A 19,517-nucleotide genomic window follows, 5' to 3' on the forward strand; every position below is an offset into this window, starting at 1 on the left:
AGAGGGGAGGGGGTGGGGGCTGGGAGAATGGGGTGAAGGGTTGAAGAAGTACGAACTAGTAGCTGATAGACGGTCACGGGGACGGGGAGCTCGGCGCAGGGACCGCAGTCAGCGGTAATACGCTGGCTACGTGGAGGGCCATGGGAAGGAGAGAGAAATTGGGGAGATCGTTTTATGAACTACATAGATGTCTAACCAATGTACTGTATACTTGAAACTAACAAAATACACTTTTTTTTTTAAAAAAAGGAAGAGTCAAACCGTTTCCCATCAAAGCAAACTAGAAAGCTCTCAGGCAAGAGTGCGCCACCTTCAAACAACTTAAGACAAAAGAGAAGATTTCGAGGAACTGTCCCAGTGGCCAGTGGGCTTCAGGGCCATGGCGCCAGCACAGTGGGGACCCCATCGTGGTGCTGGCTGGGCAGCTGGCCTTGGGCACAGACCCCACTCGCTGCCTGCACTTGGGGCTGCTCCGTGGCCCTGGGTCCAGCCGTGACCTTTCTGAAGGTCAGAGATTACATCTCGGCCGAATGACTCGCGTTGGTCCCACGCACAGCGCTTCTAGGCACTGCAAGGACCCTCCGGGTGACCAGTTCCCCTTCCCCACGCACACCCTCCCTGGCCCTTACTAAGGACGGGGTTCACCCCGCAGCCCCCATGGCGGGTTAAACCGTGTCCCCCCAAATTCCTGTCCACCCAGAACCTCAGGAAGCAACCAGTACGGACTGACTGGTGTCCTGCCAATCCACGTGTGGAGCCCTGACCCGCAGGACCTCGGAAGGAGCTTGTGCTGGGAGATGGGTCTGCACGTTGATTAAGTGAGGTCCCTGGGGTGGCATCTGTTCCAACACAACTGGAGTCCTTGCAAAAGGAGGAGGACACACGCGCACAGAAGGGGATGACCACGTGAGGACATGGGGATGGGCGCCCACCCGCTGAGGAGGGAGGCCTCAGAGGGACCTGCCACACCGTGACCTCCGACCCCGGCCTCCCCACCGGGAGGGAAAGCGTCTGCTGAGCACGCGCTGCTGGCGTGGGGGGCGCTTTGCTCTGGTGCCCTGGCTGGCGGCCTGACTCGGTGGCCTTATTTGGAGCATCATTCTGTGTGCCGTTTGTGCCTTTTGCAATTTTATACTGTGGCACACTTATTTACGCAAAGACGTATTTCTCTTACCAGAGCCGTGTGGGCCCAAGGAAGGGTGGGTGAGAGAGAAGCTGCCTCGTGGCCCAGGTCCCTAATTCTGCAGCTCAGAATGGGCCCCCCATGTTCTGGGGGCGGGAGGGGGGGTGGTGGTGACCCACAGGCCGGGGCTCCAGGTGGCAAGCCAAAACATGAAGGCACTTCATTCCCCCCAAAATTAAAACCAAGGCCTCAGATAATCGCAAACCTGTGTTCAGAGCAGCAGGATTCACACCAGACAACAGGTGGAAACACCCCGAATGTCCATGACGGATGACGGATAAACAAAACCTGGTCTGTCCACACAGAGGAGTATGACTCAGCCCTGAAAAGGACGGGTGTCCTGACACCTGCCGCAGTGGGATGGACCTGAGGACACTGTGCTCATTGACGTAAGCCAGACGCAGAAGGACACGTCCTGTGTGATCTCACTCACAGGAGGTCCCCGGAGAAGTCAGACTCACAGAGAGTAGGTGGTGGGTCACAGGGGCTGGGGGAGGAGAGGGGAAGGGAGTGAGCATGTAACAGGAACAGAATGTCACTATAGGACGATGAGAAAGTCCTGGAGGTGGACGGTGGGGACGGCTGCACGACATGTGAGTGTGCCTAAGGCCACTGAGCTGGACGTTTACAGTGGTTACGATGGTCAAGTTTATGTCATGTGCATTTTACCAAGATAGGAAAAAGAAGATGCTCCAAACGCTCCTTGTTTTTTGTGTGTGGAGTGACGCAGCATATATGTGAACCCAGTAGCCCCAGTGGCCTCACAGGTGACTGTCCCCAGCCAGCATCTCTGCCGGCTCCCCCAGGAGGCAGCTGAGCAAGCCAGAGTCTTCTAGGGAGGGGAGTGGGCTGGCCACCCTTCCTGCAGGTTCCCGGGGGGCGGGGGGGCGGCACAGACCTGGCTCGACCCGGTGTCTACCGCCTGCGCAGGTCCACCCAGCCAGCCGGCTGTTCCTGAGAAGAGGAAATCAAGGTCAACTCGGGACACAGCCACCGCCCACTGCCACCTTCCTGGGGGACAAGGGGCTGGGCCTGCGAGGCGTGGCCTCCTGTTGGTCACTCCGGGGTGTGGGCTCTGGGCCAGAGGCCAGGGGTCACCAACAACCTGTTGAGGGGCCTGGGGTCACTCATCGGTCCCCGCCTTTCCGTAAATACCAGAGAAGCCGGGCGACCTCCGGTGTCTTCGGGAAGGAGGAAGGCAGGGCGAGAGGGGGAGGGCGTGGGGACGAGGCCCGCAGAATGGGCACTGTCGTCTCGTCCTAGCAGCACCCCTGGGTGTCGTGGGGTTACCACCCCAATTTTACCAAAGGGGAACTGAGGGTGGGAGGGGGGCCTGCCTGAGCAGGGGGCTCGGAGCTGGGAGGTGCCGAGGCGAGTGCTGCTTCCCCGGCCTGGCCCCACGCGCACCCAAAACCGGCCTGGCCAGTGGCACTGTGGGAACAGCCCTGAGGCCCGCTGGCCCCTGCGCCCACCACTGCTGGGGGCGACTGGGCCACCTTCACCTTCTCGGTGCCTCAGTTGCCTAATCTGTAAAACGAGGTCAGCTGGCTGTCGCCGGGGTGGCTGGGACCCTCTGTGGCTCCCTCCTGCCCTCAGGACAAGGCTCCGTCTGTGCCCGGGGCCTCCTCCTCTGTGTCCCTCACCTTGCACCTGAGGCCCTGGGACCCTCTGCTCCCGTGCACACACAGGAGGGTCCAGCACATTGTCAGCCTCAACTCAGACAGCACTGCCCCAGGCAGGCACCCCGAGGCCCGGGCGGAGGCCCCAGAGCAGGCACCTGCTCTCTCTCTCAGGCGATGTCATCACCATCGATTCACCCGGCCAAGTTCTCGACTCGGGCAGTCCTGTCCCAGGGGACACTGGGTGACATCTGGGGACATCTGTGCTGTCACATTGGGAGCTCCTGGCATTGACGGAGTGGGGCCGGAGACGACTGGGCCCGATGTCCCCAGGGCCGAGGCTCCCAGCCCACTCTACCCTGGCACTGCGATGCAGCGTCCCGGGGGCACCAGCCGCTGTGGCCCCGTGTGCCCATCGCAGGCCCTCTCCCCACCCCCTCCATGTGACTGTCTTCACACGTGCCGCCCCGGCTCCCATCAAGGATGCCCAGAGCAGGCGGCCCCCGCTGGGACCTGGCTGTCTGTCTCTCCCGCGACCCGGGCTTTTCAGGTCTCACGGTGAGTGTGGCCTCCCGGCCAAGCAGGACTAACCCAGCGGGTGTCAGTCAGAGCCGGGATGGCGTGTCGCCTGCCGGGACCCTCCTGAGCTCAGCCCTCATTCCACGGACTCAGCCACGGAAGCCCATGAGGGTCGCTCCTATCACGGCCCAACGATTATGTCCCCGAGGTTGTGTTCACCGCTCCCGGGTGTCACCAGTCCCAGTCACAGGCTCACCCCCGTTCAGGAGGCCAGGTGAGGATTCTTTCCCTCTCTCACTCCCTCGCCAAACATCTGGCGGGCGCTGGACGACACCCCCAGCTGCAGGCACTACGGTCGGCCCGCCCGACTCGGCACGTTTGAACATGGCACCACAGTTACCCTGTGGCCCTGGGCGAGCTGACCTCTCTCTACGCTGTTCCCTCATCCAGAACTGGACACGATCGGCTCTACCATGCAGGGTGGCGGTGCGTTTCCGAGTGAGCGTGTGGAAGCCAGCACAGCAGCTGTGTCGGTCAGCGGCTGCTGCGTAACAAGCTGTCACGCACGTGGCCCGCTTGCCGTCTCGGCTTCCGAGTCAGGAGCAGGGCACAGCCGAACCGGGTCCTCCGCTCGGGGCCTTGAAAGCCTGTACACAGGTGTTGGCCGGGCTGAGTTGCCATCTGGACTTATGATCTCTTCCAAGTCCATTCGACCGGGTGGCAGAATCTCTGCACTGCGGCTGTGGGGGGCAGGGCCCCCGTCTTCTTGCTGGCTGGGGAGTGGCGTTGCTCTCAGCTCCCAAGGCCACGTGGCCTCTTCCACAGGCCATTCCCGGTGCGGCTGTGTGCCTTCTTCAAGGCCGGTGACAGCGGTCTGCCACTGCTTCTGCTGTCTGTCCCTCCCTCTCTCTATTTTTGTTGCAGTAAAAAGCAAATAGCATAAAACTTACCACTTTAACCAATTTTGTGTGCACGGCTCAGTAGTGCTAGTATGTTCACGCACACACGAGTACGAAGCGCTCTCCCCACGTTAGAGACGTGTGACGGCCTTGCACGCTCACAGCCTAGGCAAAGGCCAACCGCACACGCGATGGACGGCGGGGATCTCTGCACACACAGGGTCCCCACGCCAGTTTCCTGGTCTCCTGCCGTAGGTACGTGAGATGGGGGAAGCTTGGGCACGGGGGCACGGGCCCCTGTATGATTTCTGCAGCTTCCTTTGGAATGATTTCAAAATGAGGTTTTAAAATAAAAATGAGGTGAAGCCGTGAGGACGTACAGGTGTAACTGGGCCAAAGCGTGCCATGCACTCTCTGAATGCCCCTGTCCACTCCCCAGAGTCCTGGCAACACTCCCACAGGGCAGGGCGGGCGGAGAGGCTGGGTGCTGGCTGTCTTCAGTGACTAGACGCCTAGGCCCCCACCTCCCCCGTGCGGCCAGCAGGATCCTGGGAGCCCCAAATCCCTGCCCCCAGGTGGACACACCTGCAGATAAACCCTCACGTGGACAGGACCTGTGGATATAAGACACCCCTGATGACATGATTTTGCACAGAAGAACGGATCTGGAGGATGTAATTGAAGTCCCAAATCAGGTGACCTTGGGTGGATCAAAGGGGATTTCCCTGGATGGGCCTGGCCTAATCAAGCGAGGCCTTCGAAGGGGCAGGGCCCTTCGGAAGTGAGAGAGGGAAGGGTGAGGGGCCCTCTGGAAGAGATTCTGTGGCTGGGACAGGACCCGAGAGCCGCTTCGAAGCGCTGGGAGTCGTGTCATTCCTAGTCGGTGGCTGGCAAGACGACAGAAAGAACTGGATCCTGCTGATGACCTGAGCGGACCTGGACGTGGCTCCCTCCCCAGCCAAGCTGCAGATGAGCGCTCAGCCCTGGCCAAGCCCGCCGAGACCCTGAGCAGCGGCCCAGCCACGCCGCGCTCACCTGCGGAACCGGAGCTAACGGGCAGGTGTGGTGTCAGCTTGCCTCGTTCGTGTGACTTGTCACGCAGTAACGGCTGGCGAATACACTCCATGTGTGGCGGCCGAGCAGAGCGCCTGGGGCTTTACGGTCACCCTCATATTTAGTCACACACGGGGGATGCCCCCATCCCTCAGGACGTTCCACGTGTTTTGGGAGCTGCGAGCCAGGCACCGTGGATAAAGACCCCCCCCAAAGGCCCCACCTCCAATTACCGTCACCCTGGGGTGCTTTCAATGTTTGAATTTGGGGAGGGGGCACCAATGGCAATTAGAGACGATTGGTGATTCAGTGTATGGCAATGAGAGACAAGCTCCCGACACACCAGGTCCCCATGGGCCCTGCATCCAACACACGTGCTCAGGCCTCCACGGGCTGACGGCAGCTCAGGAATCAGCTCCTCAGGCCCCTCCCCTAACCTCCCCTCCCGAGCACACCTCACCTGGGTCCCCTCAGGCACACGGGTGTTTGCTGACTAGAATGAGGGGGAGGGAAGGGTGACAGGGAGCTGAGGCCCATGTCCTCGGGGATCAGACCGGCACACTGCAGGGCCGAGGGTGGCCCAGGATAATGTAGGGATGCACCCTTCCCACTCCACCTGGGCTCCTCCCCGAATGCATCATGGCTCCCCACCTCTCCCCGCCCCGCCCGCCTGTCATGTGTGACTGTCACTCTATGTGTGCTTTGAGTCCGATGACTGCACGATGACTGCCTGGAGCATCATCCCTTGCCCTGAAGGAGGCTGACTGTTCAAGCAGTTGCCTAGCAACCAGCACGTGCCTGTGGTGGGCTGCCCCGATCCTGGCTGCCCCACCAGTGGGTCCCCTCTTCGGTGACCTTGGATGTGAACTTCTCTGAGCTTCGGTTTTGGTTTTCAAACTGACAACTGAGAGCTTAGCCCACAGGGTCCGAAAGAGTGGGGCCCGTTTACTGGGGCTTGGGTGGGGACACAGCGGTGGCAATATGCAGAATAGACAGTGGTCCTGAGTCACCCAGAGAGGCAAGAATCTGATGGAGCAGGGTCCCCCGTGGCACTGCTGACACCGGGTCACTCTCTGCGGGGCGTCCTGGGCACTGGGGGCGCTGAGCAGCATCCCTGGCCCCAACTGCTTGGTGCCAGGAGCATGCCAGTGTGATAACCACAGATGTCCCTGACACAGCCCAGTGTCCCCGGGGGCAGCCAGCCCTGGGTGAGACCCTGCTGTCGGGGGTCAGGCTCGCGTCTGAGCCGGGCCTGTCGCCTGGGGGAGCACCACGGGGCCTGGTCTCTGACGCGGAGGCCACAGGTTGCAGGGAGCGAGCGGGTCTGGGCCCGGCAGGCTGTGCGGAAGCCCCGTAACCACGCACGCACTGTGCGTGTTTGCCATCGGGAAGGTGGTGGCTGCGGCCTGTGACCTTCTGTGAGCAGAACATTCTAGGTTTTGACTGTACCTCTTGGCAGTCCTTTTAGAAGAACAGCATGTCCACTGAAAGAACTGATAAAAATGTGCATTTCAGCACGCCCGGCTGGGCTGAGCGGCAGCCAGCGGGGGCAGGCGAGCACACCACCCGCACCGCGGGGCCCATTTGCTCCCGTGGGGTCGCCCTCCCGAGATGAAGCACCCGCAGCGCTCTCAGCAGACGTGCCAGGACTCTCAGAGGTCGGGAGGGACAGAAAGACCCTCTGCGGTCCAGAGGTCACGCGGGCCTCCTGTGCTCTAAGCGGTGTGGCAGACAGCTGCAGACACGCTGGCCCCACCCCGGGCCCCTGCGGCACTGAGGACACTGGGCCAGGTCACCGCTGGGGCGTCCTGGGCTCTGTGGGGCTGAGCAGCTTCCCTGGCCCCACCCATTTGATGCCAGGAGCACCAGTGTGACAGCACAGACGTCCCCAGACACCGTCCAGGGTCCCTGGGAGCAGAGTCACTCAGGTTGAGAATCGCTGACCTAGACCGATGTGAGCAGAGTGCATTTGTCCTCACGTGGGGACCCATCTCAGGTGCTCAACGGTTCCCGTGGCCGGTGGCTATTGTCCCAGAAAGCATAGCTCTGGACACCGCGTTCCACTCGAAGATGATGTCACCTCCCAAGGGAGAGCTGGCACCACGATGGCCTGGACACCTGAGCCCGGTGACGCCTAAGCTGAGAGTTGGTGCACTCAGTGGACAGGGGTCCCAGGTGCCCTTGCCAAAGCTCCACCCCCACACACTGCCACACGGAGGGGCTGTCGCCTGCCTGACCCGTGGGCAGGAGTCAGCCAGCTGTGGTCCCCGACCACATCTGAACACAGGAGGGAGAGAAACCCGCAGGGCAGGGTCTCACCCTGGGGTCCTGCCCCAGGGGACCCCAGGCGGTGTCTGAGGATCCCGCAGTGGGTCCATAGTTCTCGCTAGAACGTCAGCTCTGTGAGAGCTGGGCTTTCGGCTGTCCTGGTCACTGCTCATGCCCCAGAGCTGGCCCAGGCAGACACTCGGAAGTCCTTGCTCAGGGAATGAATGAAATCTCTGGGGCGGGGGGGTCACCATGTGTCTGGCCAGGACAAGCACAACTACCCAGGTGACAGTACCCAAAGCGTGCTGCCGGGGGACATCTGGCAGATTCTACACCTGGAGGCCCAAGGGGACTATGGAGGGAGGGTGTCGTTTAAGGGAGTCCCAAAGGAGGGGCTGCATGGGCTGGCCAGTGTGGCCCCCAGCAGCCAGAACCTCCAGCCACTATGAGACGTAGTCTTTTGGGGAGAGCGGCAGCCAGGCCCCCCGCCATCTTGCCGCTTCGCTCTCCTGGTACAGCCTCTGCTCCCCCTGGGCCATGCCAGGAGCAGGCTTTGGCAGGTGTGGCCTCGTCCCGAGACCCCTGCCTTCTGCCTCCCTCCTACACCAAACAGAAGGCGTCAGCTGGCAGACACTGGTCCCAAACAGCAGAGGCTCCAGGTCTGCGAGGCAGGGGGCCACCAGGACAGCGACCATGGGGCTCTCGGTGTGGAGTCAGCATGTCCCAGAGAACGGAGAAGGGATGATCTCAGGGCTCCAAGAGGGGCGAAGGTCTGACAGGGTATCTGGGGCGCCAGCTGCACCCACCTTCATCCTGCATCGCCGCAGGCTCAAGGCCGAGCTAGATCCCATGAGCCTTCTCCGCCCCCTAGTGGCCACCATAAAACAGCAGCCTCCTGGCAAAAGTCTCCCAGCCTGACACCCCAGAGACAAACCTCACGACTCCCTGGCATCTGCAGAAGTTCAAAGCAGATCAGAGCACTGGTTCTGCCTCCAGGACCAGCGGTGGTGACGCTCACTCAGTGACACACCGGCTCTAAGGGAGGTGGCTGCTCTGCAACAGGACACCCTGGCCAGGCTAGCTCGTCGTCTCGGACCCTTGACCTGGTCCTCTGCCTGACGAAGATGAGTGGAGTGCCTGTGCTGCCCCCGGCGCTGTGGGGGACTGGATTCAAGAACGCCCGGCCACCAACAGCGCCTGGCAAACAGGATGAGCTCGACAAGTGATCGTTAAAGGAAGGCCTGGCACTACCCACTTGGGGGAGTTCCCTTTGTAACACCTGCGGGACCCGCCTGCAGCGAGCGGGTCTGCAAATAATTCCGTCTCCCTTCATGGTGCCCTCGGCACTGCGGACGCCTTCTCCACGCGGGCCCATCCCGGCCTCTGTGGGGGGTTGAGTGACCTCCCTGGTCACACCCCCCACTCGATGCCAGGAGCACCCCAGTCATGACAGCCACACATGTCCCGTCATGACAGCCACACGTCCCCAGCCGTGACAGCCAGACATCCCCAGTCATGACAGCCACGTGTCCCCAGTTATCACAGCCACAGGTATCCCCAGCCATGGCAGCTACAGACGTCCCCAGTCGTGACAGCTACACGTCCCCAGCCATGACAGTCACAGGTGTCCCTTGGGGTGTGGAATCCCCCCTCAGTTGTAGGCCACGGGGGACGCATTTGGGACACCGGCCACATTGTGACGCGCTGTCAACGTGTCAGTGAGACTCGCGTACCACACGGCGCTCAGACTGCTGGGACGCTGTCTCCAGATGATGTCCCAGATCGTCCTCCCTAGAGAAGTTCTCGGTAGCGCGGATGGACCTGTAATTAAGCGGCCGTTTTCCCTCAGCGGTGATGACACAGATTTGGGTCTGCGATAAAGACGAATGGGTCCCTTTAGACCCCAACCGAACACAATGCAGGAGAATTGGTGTTTGCAGCCTTGGAACTGAAGACTGCCCTCAGACACACAGAACAGCCATGGTGTCCACACGACGTCTCCAGTTCCCCACCGGTGAATGAAACACAACCCCAATCAAAACTCCAGCAGAATTTCTGTTACAGACCGGAAGCTTAGTCTAAACATCGCGTGAGAGACAAAACTTCACGACGGCAGCGAAGACATTTACGAACGAAGGAGGAGCAGAGGAGCGAGACCTCCCCGCCCGGCAGCACAACGACCCACCGCCACAGCGAGTGCCACAGGCAGGCGGCCGCGCAGAGCACGTGGCGACATCCGCTCATTGTCACGTTATTTCCTCTTCCCGCATTATAAGAGCCACTCGAAACCCTTCGGGGAAGACGCCCAGAGATCAACACACAGATGGGAGCTAAGAGACCAGGGCCCGGGCCTTAGCCTCGCTCCCAGCTGGTTAAAAAGAACCTTCCCAAGGCCACTGCAGTGCCCCCCGGTCCGCCAGGGTGGGTGACGGGTTTCAGATATTTCTCATGTCCAGCGACTTAGCTCTGCTCTTGGCAATGCTTAAGGACGGTCACCCTCCACGCAAACGGGAAATGGCGGGGAGGATGTGGCTCCCAAATTAGCCTCTCCGGGATGAAGGTAAGACCGCGGAAAGCAGAGGGCACACCTGCGCGCAGCCCGGCCCCGTCCTGGGGCGCTGGGACCAGCCTGCGGCCCCGCATCACGGGCCCGGGGCCCAAGAGAACGGACGGCCCCTGTCACTCCCGGGCGCTCCTGGCAGACAGGACAAACCTTCAGAACTGAGCCAGGCTGAAGGTTCAGGTGTGCCTGGCAGGACGCCTCAGCGGCAAAGCAACCTCACATCGCTCATCCGGGCTCAGGGAGCCGAGCGACCCCCGTGCATGGCAGATGTGGAGAGAGAAACACCGTGCCACCGACCTGTGCGCGAGGCCTGGCTGTCTTCGGCGCCGAGGTTCCAGCAACCGACGGTCCGCACCCTGGAAGGAAAATGCAACATTTGAGTTGGGTGTCGCATGGCCAGAAACGCGGTGTTGCCGCGTGCCCGGCAGACAGCGGTGAAGCCATCTGGGGTCCTGCCTGTCGGCTACTCGGCCGGACCCTGAAGACAGCGTGAGGATGCCTTGAGATGTGGGGCGGGCACATTTAGAGGGCAATGAGAGACCCAGATGTCACCATGTGGTCCAAAACCGAACTGATGAGGGGACCACGCTTCCCAGAGCCGGTTTATAAAAGACATTCCCCGCGCGCGGCCTCAGACATCCAGCCGACCCCGGGTGACCGCCGCACGGGGTCTGCCAGGGACCCGACGACTGACCGCACCGTGGACTCCTGGGGCAGAAAGAGGGGACACTAGTGACATCCGAAGAGAGTGGAGCCGAGTTCACAGAGCTGTCCCCACGTCTGCCTCTCGGTTGTCACAAACACACTGTGACTATCAAAGATGTGACCGCTGGGAAAACTGGGCAGATGGGAACTGGCTGTACTATCTTTGAAACTCTCCTGAAAATCTCTAAAATAAACAGTGCCTTTAACAAAATAACTCGACAAAAATGTCTGAGTGTGGCTTCCTCCCCCGAGTTCAGGCAAGCAAGCCGGCAGGACGAGGCCAGGACGGAGAAGCGAAACCCCACCGTCGCCTGCAGGTGGCGCCGCTGCCCCAGGAATGCTCCGCGCCCGGGGACCCAGCGGGCAGCCTCTCCCGCCCCACTTGGGACCTGGCCTGCCGGGGCGGCCAGGCCAGAGGCGTGCCAGCTGGGACGAGCGCTGAAAGGGCCGGAGCAGCAGGCGCACGGCCTGGAGGCCGAGACTCGCCTCGGCCCTGCAGGACGGATGCATGTGATCCCTCAAACGTCTATTTTTGAATCAATTAAAGACTCGCGAGAGGTTGCAACACTAGAAAAGAGGGGTCCCAGGCACCTTTCACTCAGGTCCCCAGATGGTGGCTCCTTACACAGCAAAGGGACGTTCTCGAAACCAGGGAACAGCGACTGGCGAACAAGGCCATTTTTCTGATGGTCTTACCAAGCTGGGATCCTCATCACGCAACTCACCTGGTTTGAAGTGGCTTTTAGTATACTCACAAAGTCATGAGACCATCACTGCGATATTGGATATTGCATCACCCTTAAAAGACACCCTGTCCTCATCCTGTCACACCCGCCCTGTTCCCAGACCCTGACGAACCCACTTCCTGTCTGTGGACGTGCCCGTCCTGGACGTTTCACGTAAGTGGAATCACACACTGTGTGTCCTTGTGTGTGTGGCTTCTCGACCGAGTGCTGTGTGTTCAAGGTCCATCCACACTGTGGCGAATGCCAGCGCCTCCCCCATGTTCATGGCCGAGTAATACTCCCCCGTGTGGACGGGCACGTTCGTCCATCGTTCGCTGATGGGCGCTTGGGCTGTCCCCATCTCACAGCCATTGTGGCTCCTGCTGCTGTGACCATGGGCGTCTCATGAACGGGCTTCTCACTCTGCCTTCACATCTACCAAGTGCGAATCTCCCCGTCCCCAGCCATCTAACACCAGCTGCTGGCCACTGTCCTTGAGCCCTTGAACTTGGACTTGAACACTGAGGTGACCATCGCAGACCTCCCCCCGGCACCCCGGCTGCCCGTAGCCCAGACCAGCTTGGGCCGCAGCAGGAAGCAGCATGGACAAAACACAGCCCGGCGGCTCCGTCCCCAAGGCCAGGAGACGGCGGGCTGCGAGCCGCACCAGCTGGCGCCAGCCCGTCCCCGTGACCTTCACCGGCTCGCTCTCCCAGACAAAACACTGGGCTTTCACTTTCCCTGCCAGGGCGGATCCAAGGCCCCAGAAGGGCCAGCAGGGGAACGGGGAGGGGCCCCATAGGACCCGCTGAAGAATTTGCAGAGCCAGCAGCAACATGAAGCAGTGAGACCCTTGGCTCAAAATCAACCAGGGATGTCCGCGGGAGGGACCCCCGCTCACTCGTGTCCTCGGTGTCCCCACCTTGTCCACACACCTCTTACATCTCTCTAAGTTGAGATGTAATTCACATACTAGAAAATTCACTCTTAGACAGGATCTAATTCAGGGGCTTTGGGGCTACTGACCAGGTGTGCCACCATCGCACTATGTAATCCCAGGACACCGTCGCCACCCAGAGGAGACCCCGTGCCTGTCGGCATCATCGGGTTCAAAGCGGAGTGTCCCCACGGGGGGCGAGACCCCGGTGGCTCGGTGATCTCTGGGAGTGTGTGCGCTCGGTGCTATGGGAACAGCTGTGGGTTGCAGGGTCTGGGGGACAGCAGGCCGCCCCCCCAAACTGGGTGAGGGTAGGCCCATTCCCGAGAGCCCGGCCTAAAATGAGGCTGACACCTGGGACCCCACTGCATCCCTAGGGGCAGGTCACAGGGGCACAGTCGGTGCAGGCTTGGCCTGGAGCCAGCCCTGTAATGCAGGCCCCTATTCTCAGCTGCAGACTTCAGCTGTGTCATCTGTCACCTTGAAAAACAGAAACCATGATGTTGAACCAGGGTCTTTCTCCGCTAATTTCCTGGTGGTTTCTGTTTTCCTTGTAATTCAGAAAAAGTCCAACAGATTGGTCAGACTGTCAGCCTAATGTCTCCAAGTGCTGGACGGCGAGCAGGTGGCTGGACCCCTAGGTCCCAAACCTGGATTTTTAAAACTGCCCAAAACAGGGCCATAAACCTGGCTCTTAGGGGGATGGCGCGAAATCCCTGGTAAGGACAGGCCCGGAGGAACCGATTGTTCTGGACCCGTCAGAACCCATCGCCAGTAAGTGGGGGAGGAACCAGCCCGACAGACACAGGACGGCACCTCCGGGCAGGAAGCCAGCAAGTCACAACCCGCTTCTCCGTCAGAGCTCCTAGAGCTTTTCCAAAGGATTTGCACCTAGACATGAGTCAGGGCAGGCCTGCTGTGTGTGAATGCTGCCGGCCCTCCCCCTAGAATTTGGGGTCCCTGCACTGCTAACATTCGGGGCAGAATGTTTTCGAGGGGGATGTTGTCCTGGGCACTGTGGGTTGAGTGGCACCCTTGTACCTACCCACTTGATGCCAGGAGCACCCCAAGTCATGATGACCACAGATATCCCCAGACACTGCCCAGCGTCTCCTGCAGGGGAGGGGGGGACACTTACTACAGCGTCCCAAAGCTTCTGTTCGAGATTCTATGCCTGTCTGGACACAAGAGCTGTTGTCCCCCATTGCAGGGCAAGTCCCCTTCGGGTAGGACCCTGTTATGAGTGTCACGAGCCGCGGGAGGGCTGGGGCCCGGGGCGCTCATGGGGACTCGGAGCCACAGGGGCCTGTGGGCAGCTCGGGTGGCACGTCACATGGTTGTAACCTGTCAACCCCGAAGCCAGGGGACCCTGGGCAGGTTTGAAGACACACCTGAGACGGAGGTGATTACTCTCTTGGGGCATCAGCGAAGGGACACCCCGCCCGTCATTCCTGTCAAACACAAACACATTTAAATTGTGTGCTCTCCACGGGGGAGGGGGGAGTTTGGTTCTTTGGCCAAGGGACAAGGAAGTCGCAGATATCGCAATGGCCGTGGCCCTCCAGGGGCCCCAGCGCATAACAGACACACAGTATGTCAGTGCTATGAGAATTTCCTACGGGTGGCTGATAAACACCGGCTTCTTCTGAGGAAGAAAAACCGCATTCCACACTAATTATGTGGCAGGCTGTCACTGGGAAAAGGGGGTGGCACCACGTAGTGCCGTGGGGGCAGGCCCATGCGTGCTGGGTGTGGCGATGGCACCTGGTGGCTGCGTGTTTGATGGCCCGTGGCTCTGTTTTCTCAGCTGAGGCAGCGCGCAGATAACCCACTTAGGGGGTGAGAAAAAGGCCTATCTGACCACATTGCAAATCCCGCACACACAGTAGGTGCTCTGAGAAGCGTTTCTTTATCCCAGAAAAAGAGGCACAGAAATAAACTTTGTTCCTGGCCTCCCCGCCGGTGACCCCGCTTCCTGGAAGGCACACCTTTGTCTAATTCCTCCCCCCTCCCACCCCCGCTTAGGCCAGCGACTGCAGCAAAGGTGAGCACGTGCCACTTGTGACAATATCTTGCAGAGGGCTGTGACTTCCGCTTGGCTAACAGATTCAGCTGTGATGACGCGATCAGCCAGCTCGGCGAGGCCCATGTGGCCTCCAGCTGGCAGTCAGGGGCCCCAGAGGGACTGCATCCTGCCGACGGCCACGTGGGCTCAGAAGGGGCAACTTTCCCAGCGGGCTTTCGGAGGAGACCCCAGCCCCAGTGACACTTCGATCGCAACCAGCGAGAGACCCTGAGCAGAGACCCAGCTAAAGCACCCAGACTCCTGACCCAAAGACACGGTGACACACTAAATACATGTTGGTTTAGGCCAAGACACTGGGGTGATCTGTTATGCAGCGTTAGCTAACTAATAACAGGAAGCCATCTAAATCATTCATACAGTGAACTAAAAATATCTTAACACTTACTGAACACACGCGTCAGTCTGTGCTGGGTGTTTTTAATTATACGTGCTCTCTTACCTATAACAAATACTGCCACTCACTCCACTCTGCGCCCATGCCACCGGCCTGTGGGTTTCTGAGGGGACCCCCCCCCACCATCAGACTGTCAAATTCTCTCGTTTGCCCTGGGACACTGTAGAAATGTATTTGTATGATTAATGAAAATAAAACACATCATGTGGCAAAAAAGAAAAAAAACAACAAACCTTATGAATGAAGAAACTGAGTCAGAGAAAGGACGTAAACTGCTCAAGGTGACGAGTGAGCACAGAGAGACCTGAAGCCGGGCCAGACAGACCCGGGCACGCGTTCCTAGCCAAGGCCCGGTCCAGGCGACAGGTAACAGACATTAGGAGATGACCTGGGGTGGGGGCGGCAAGCGCCGGCCCCGCCTGCTTTACTAATAAAGTTTTATAGACACGCAGCCACGCCCTTTCGCGTATGTGTCGTTTGTGCTCCAGAAGTGCTGGCCAGGAGTGACACATAGCACGTGGCCTGCAAAAAGCCAACTATTTATACTCGGGCCTTTACAGCGAGTTTCATGACCCCTGAATGACAGTCAGATTCTGGAGGCCTTCGAATGCCACGAAAAGAGAAACCTTCGAGCTTTTCGAGCAGAGAGTGACGTTGCAAAACAACGCAGGTGGCTTTCGCGTGATGGGTCCCTCTGGCGGGGAGGTCCCCAACACGAAGTAGCAGAAGCAGCATCACTATAGCTGCTTCATGATGGTCTTCAAAATTACAATAATAATAGTGCTTGCAGGCGCATATGTATCGGTACCGGCTCAGTGGTTGTGACCAACAGGCCACACACACGGGGCAAGCATAGTGAGGGAAGTGTGTGTGTGTGCATGTGTGTGTGCATGTGTGTGTGCACACGTGCATGCAAATGCATGTGTGTGGTATGCAGGTGTGTTAACGACAGCATGCGTGCAGCATTATCATTACGCAACGTTCAGCCAGGCATGGGTACAAAGACCACGCATGTGCGTGCCGCGCAATACGACACGCATGCGCCGCCGCCGCCGCGGTGCTAACATGTGTGCGGTGTGTGCTATGGCGCAGCACCCAGGTGGTGCGCGTCATGCGGTGCGATACATGACCGCTTGCGGCAGGCACGCAGAGGCATACGTGTGCGCCCCATGGTCGCGCAAGCGGCATGCTGCGCGCATTGTGCGCATTACACACATGCGGGCAGCGGCGCGCGGTAGTGCCGGCAGCAATACCGTGCGCCCATGCAATGCAGGTACGCGTGCGCACGTGCGCATACACGCGGCAAGCAGGGCGGCAGGTGCTGCCAGTAATGCGCACCTGGCAGGAGAGGGGTGGACATGGGGGAACTCCGTACTGTCCATTCATCTTCCAGAACCCAAACCGACCCAAACCACTATCATTTAAAAAGTTATGGGGTCCCAAAGAGATCAACTAGGAGTCAAGACCAAAACCGTAAAGTAACCTGATCTTTATAGTTTAGAATGATGTGAGGGAGGTTGCAGCCAGGAAAATGAAGCCGAGGCGGGAGGGACGGAGGGAGGGGCGGGAGGAGGACAGGGCCCGCCTGGGACCAGCCGATGGCTCGGCACACTCATTTCACCAGCCATCCTTTCGACAGCCGCTGTGAATGCGACCAGAGAGAAGCCAGGTCAGGAGCTCTTCGCCCTAAGCCCCTGCAGGCGTCACAACAGTGTAATACTGTGAGGAGAAAAACCTGCCGGCCACTCGGGCCTGGACTCACCGACACCGGAGCTGTCGCCAGGCTCAGGGACCACACAGGTGCCAAGAGCAGATCAGAGGGCGTCCCCAGCAGAGTCACCCCACAGGCCTCCCCCGGGGGGCTCCCACGCTCCACGTGGCTGCGATGGCCCACTTCTGCAAGATGGCGCCGAGCAGGCGTCAAGTCTCCTATTTCTTGGTTCCCCGGCCGCTCTGGCCTGGATAATCCCGGAGGCACCGGAGCCCGACGGGGTGCGGGAAACAGCGAGGGAGCACGGCAGCACGCGGGGGCGAGGGGGGAGGCCCAGGGTTCCACAAATGGCCAGGACGGACCGAACAAACCGACGGCCTCTGTTCCCCCTAGAGCAAGGTCCCTGCCCCATAGCATGGGGGACACAGGGCTGGACATCTCTGGGGCGTGCTGGGCACTGGGGCACTGAGCAGCATCCCTGGGCCCCCCACTGATGCCAGGAGCTTCTCAGTGGTGACAACCACAGATGTCCTCAGGCAAGGCCCGGTGTCCTCTGGGGGCAGGATGGCCCCGGGTGAGACCCCTGCTCTAAGCAGGCTCCTCACGGGCAGGGACTGCCAGGGACCCAGCACCCGGTGACGGGCAGCTCTCCCGGTCCAGGCTCAGTGGGTGGGTCAGGATATCTGAGCCCCTCCCCTTCCCACGCTGTCACCCTGCCTGCACGTGGCAGGGGCGCCCGTCATTGGAGACTCGATATAGAAACAGCATTGTCCTTTACGCAGTCGCTACAGCTATCACCTCAGCCTTCACTCGTCACCACAGCAACCGTCTAAATATGTCACCCCGATGGCTCTGACTGCGAATCAAGGGAGAGAGGCCTGAGGGACTGGGCAGTGACGTGCTGCTCCAAAGCCATGCGGCTGACAACGGGCGGGCCAGAATGGACCCAGATCAGGCGCCATCACACCCCCGTTGGGGCAAAGGGCAAAGGGCACAGTGCGCTTGAGCCCAGGTTAGAGGTCGCTGGGAGCCAAGCGGAGAAGGGAGAGGCCGCTGCTGCCCGCAGTTCTATGCTCTTGGGGCCTCACAGGCCAGCCCCCCACATAACCCGGGCCAGGGGCCCTGGTCACACTGTCTGGCCACCGGGATTCACTCCAGTATCCACTGTGAGCAGGGTCTGTCCCCTGGGGGCTGCAGACATAGGGGGCCGGGTCACTCCTTGTGGTCACCCTTCCTCGGCACTGTGGGGTGATAAGCAGCATCCCTGGCCCCGCCCACTGATGCCAAGAGCACCCATGTGACAATCACAGACGTCCCCAGAGATGGCCCAGGTGCCCGGGGTCGGGATCACCCCACCGTGCTAGGCCCCCCCACCTGGGACTGTGACATATGGAGAGACAGGTAACTAATTTGGGAGGAGGACCAATTTCAGACAAAAACAAAAAACAAAAAAAAATGAATACAAACCAATTGCTTTTTCCACTCGCCATTAAAGCGGCCACACTGAGTCCCACGGAAGCAGGGGTGGGGACATATATTCCCCCATCTGCGAGGCAGCACGGCCGTGTGCGGTCTCTCCTGGCCTTGGGACTCTGTGCCTCGGCCTCTGAATCTGTCACACAGACAGGACAGCGGCACCTCCTGGATGGGGTTGCCTTTTGGATCAAGTAAATGAATAGCTATAAAATATTTAAATCAGTGCCCAACATACTGTTACTAACACATGATTGTTTTATTATTACAATTTATGACATAGGATGTGTTATCGTATTACGTTACACGTCACATGTTAAGTTATACGTTAGAACTGCCATTGCCTGCTCGTTGACAAGACCGGGGCCCAGCAGAGTCGTTCAGTGAAGGGCCAGCTGGTAAATATTTTCGGTTTTGCGAGTCAGTTGTCTCTGTCACTACAATTCGAATGAGCTGTCGCAAACTTCCCCATGGGGTCGTGTGCCACTAAAACCTTATTTACAAACCCATGTGGCCTGGACTCGGCCCCCCGGGCTGTAGTTTGCGACCCCTGAACTGGAAGTCAGTCTATGAGAAAATGGCCCTATTTTAGCCACAAATGCTCAGACGCAGCATTCTATTCTCCTGTCCTGAAATCAGACCCCGGGCCGCAGGGAAAGCGTGATGCTGCCGTCACGATCACCCGGCAAAGTGCCCTGGGACCATCCTGCCACGCAACACGCAACATGCGACACGCAACAGGCAAAACGCTCACAGTTATGGAAGCGTCGCGACTTTTAAATCCAGAAGGGGGCCGCTGCCCCATCACCGTGACAGATCCATCGCCTGGCTTCTGTGAGTAAATACCTCGCCTTTATCACCGGCCTCATAACTTTGACAGCAAAAGGCATCATCCAAACTATCTAAATTCATCGTCACTAACTCAACAAACAAGCGCTGGCGAGGATGAGGAGAACAGGGAGCTGTCGTCGCTGCCGGTGGGACTGTGAACGGTGCAGCCGCTGTGGGAGATGGTCTGGTGTTCCTCGGAAAATGAAAAACAGAACTGCCATACGATCCTCTTCTGGGTATTTATCCAAAGACATCCAAAACACTAATTCGGAAAGACACACGCACCCCCGCATTCATTGCAGTATCGCTAGTCATAGCCAAGATATGGAAGCAACCTGGGTGTCCATCCACAGACAACTGGGTAGGAAAGAGGTGGTACCTGTATACAATGGAACATCACTCGGCCATAAACGAGAATGACATCTTGCCATCTGCGACAACACGGGTGAACCTAGAGGGTCCTGCGCTGAGCGGAGTAAGTCAGAGAAAGACAAATGCCACATGATCTCACCAGTAGAGTCGAAAAAAAATCAAGATAAAGGAGTGAACGG

At 59.3% G+C, this 19,517-nt stretch overlaps 1 protein-coding gene across 4 annotated transcripts in view; it reads right to left on the minus strand.

Moving 5' to 3' along the window:
* GNG7 (G protein subunit gamma 7) overlaps positions 1-19,517 on the minus strand; it is a 106,474-nt gene that overhangs the window by 61,715 nt on the left and 25,242 nt on the right. For 3 of the 4 annotated variants that reach the window (XM_039839166.1, XM_039839165.1, XM_039839163.1), the window contains one exon: positions 10,402-10,460. The exons of the other annotated variant lie outside the window; for it this stretch is intronic. The gene's annotated coding sequence lies outside the window, so the exon portion shown is untranslated. The remainder of the gene's footprint in view (positions 1-10,401; positions 10,461-19,517) is intronic. 4 annotated transcript variants of the gene reach the window in all.

Source organism: Pteropus medius, unplaced genomic scaffold (assembly GCF_902729225.1).
Source record: "Pteropus medius unplaced genomic scaffold, Ma_sr-lr_union100, whole genome shotgun sequence".
Lineage (NCBI taxonomy): Eukaryota > Metazoa > Chordata > Mammalia > Chiroptera > Pteropodidae > Pteropus > Pteropus medius.